At 49.0% G+C, this 2,500-nt stretch overlaps 1 long non-coding RNA gene across 4 annotated transcripts in view; it reads right to left on the reverse strand.

Moving 5' to 3' along the window:
* LOC135109251 (uncharacterized) overlaps positions 1 to 2,500 on the reverse strand; it is a 128,784-nt gene that overhangs the window by 118,994 nt on the left and 7,290 nt on the right. The window contains exon 1 of one of the 4 annotated variants that reach the window (XR_010272628.1): positions 1,535 to 1,891. The exons of 2 other annotated variants lie outside the window; for them this stretch is intronic. This is a non-coding gene — a long non-coding RNA (uncharacterized LOC135109251). Of the gene's footprint in view, positions 1 to 1,534; positions 1,892 to 2,500 lie in introns of those variants that run through there. One more of the 4 variants, XR_010272627.1, reaches the window with a different exon arrangement.

A 2,500-nucleotide genomic window follows, 5' to 3' on the forward strand; every position in this document is an offset into this window, starting at 1 on the left:
CGGTTCATAAAGGCTTATTCTATGCATGAGAAAATTGCTTTGCATAAAAATGAATAAAGGATATGTATCATGGAAGAGCTTCTCCCGTAAACTCAGACTCTGGTAACAAGAAAATCGGACAAAACTTGCGAGGGAAAATGTTGTCATCATTAATGCCAATAATATACAGCAATACAAAATGACTTGCTCGAAAAATCTAAGAAAAGTAATGTGTCGAATAAAGAAGACTGGACGCGACGGAGAAGCGAGTGTGCAGTGCGGAGCAGCGGCAACTCTGCTCGCTGGCGGAACAATGTAGGCAGGTAAAAGTAACGCATAATACCGCTGGAGCAAGCTTCCGCACGGAAAACTTTTCCTTTTACTTGATATAAAATCATTTTGAGTAATACCCAGCACTCACCACACACACCCGCCTCCACAAATTAACAGAAACGCAGGCTGTAATATACTTTTCTTTATGTGTGCGTGTGTACAATACTAGTGTTAACAGCGGAGCCATAACAGCAAAATACGGTAGGAAAACGCACATGCTGATGAGTTAGAAATCTCCCGGAGCAGCCGAGCAGCAGCGGCGCCCCCTGGCTGCCCCTCGCATCCTCCGCCACCCGGCACAGGGCACCCCAGCTCTCGGTAATGGCGTTAACTTTATTCTGCAAAATCCCCCGGCGGCGCTCTCCTCTGGACTGCCAGGCCACATAGGCAGCCCCGCTAATGAGCTCGTGCAGCCCCGCCAGCGCCCGGGCTACCTCGTATATAGCGGCCGCCACACAATAACGCAGGTAAGGCCGACGGGTCTCTGTGGGCTCGTGTGAGAAAGTTCCCGCCGATAAATCATTTGCTGAAATAATTGCCTTTATGATTGGATGCATTATTGTGAAAGAGCAGACCATTCGGGGCAGCGTAATGTCAGGCGAAGAGAGAAAACTCGGTTGCCATTGGCAACGCTTCCTCTCTATTTCTTTTTCCTTGAGGAATTTTACACAAGAAATCATTTGGGACTTGTGGATGAGGGGGTGCGGGGCAGCAGGTGGGGCGCGGTGGGAGGCGAGACAAACGGAGACTACCAATTACATCAGTGCGAGAACGTGAGAGAGAAAAAGCCTCTTTCAACGGGCAGTTCTCCGAGGAAAAAGAGCGAGTTATCCTTTGGTTGACAGTGAAGAATCTTATTACGAAAGCATATGTCGTTTCGAAATGCATTTAGGAAATAGGCGAACCTTCCAACGCGGGAGCAATAGCGACTCTATATACAGCATGGCAAGCATCATGAAACACGGCCGGAATAATATTACCTTTCCGATCGACCACCGGTGATTGGTCTGGCGGCCGATGACGTCAGCAAGCCCCGCCCCCCGCCTCCCGTAAAGAGGAAGAGGAATCAATAATTCTCATCAGACGCTCAATCAAACCAGCTAAGACTTTTTTCATTGAGTCTCAGAAATGAATTATTCACCATCGCCAACACGACAGCCCCACAAGTGCACGATGCACGACGAAGGCCGCGCCGGGGATATGAGCCTACAGGGACACTCACGTCTCCTTGCACTCACGCCTTCCTCCTCCTTGCCCGACGCTGGGGACGCCTGCAGAGTGAGCAGCGATGACGATGATGACGCTTATCAGAATTGCTTCAGCAACCCTTCCGCCACCCTCCAGGTCGCCACCCCGGGGGGCAGGTGCTGGCCGCGGGGTGCGGGCGTGCCGAGCCTCGGGGCGTCCTGGGGTGTCCAGGACGTTGTGCCCACACCGGCGGCATGCCAGCGAGTCCAAAGGACAACTGGCAGGGCATAAATAAGGGTATTCATACGCTTTTTTCCCCTTAAAAAGTCTGTCCTTCTCTCATCCTCCTCGCACTGACCATGGGTGGAAAATCTTACAGTACTGTAGAAGAGTTCCTCGACAAACAGTAATTAAATCATGTAACACAGTAATGTAACATAGAAAAGTATATAACATGATATAAAATATAGCAACAAATCACTAACTATAAACTTGGTTGGCAGCAAAAATATCTTTTTCATTGATAAAAGAATCTGCATTTAAGAGAAAATACGCCACTTTTAGGGGCAACTATAGAGAACGCGCGCGTCCTTGCATTTCGCTCTAACAAAGAGGAAATACAGAAATAAAAGCTGTTTTCAGTGGAAAATATAGTGAAAAATATTGGGGCAGGTGTGCAGGCTGTCATCTCCACCTGCACTGCCGCCCGCCGCCACTCGCCCGCCGTCTTAAGATCCTCGTCTCAGACTCCCGCACCCTTCCGCCGCTGTCACTCGCTCGCCGACGCTCAGTAAAGCAGGAATGATTGATAATACACTGTAGTGTCATCTACTTGGGAGAATAAGATGAAAGCCTCAGATATGAGCGTCTACGCAGCACCTTGAGGAGCGATCAAAGTCTTGATGTCTCGTATTATCAATTCACCGACAACTTGGGCGTCAACGGGCAAAATTTCAGCTTAAAAGTCAATCACTTCCTTGTATCGGTATTGAGGAAAATA

This window comes from Scylla paramamosain, chromosome 18, assembly GCF_035594125.1.
Source record: "Scylla paramamosain isolate STU-SP2022 chromosome 18, ASM3559412v1, whole genome shotgun sequence".
In the NCBI taxonomy this organism is placed as follows: Eukaryota; Metazoa; Arthropoda; class Malacostraca; order Decapoda; family Portunidae; genus Scylla; species Scylla paramamosain.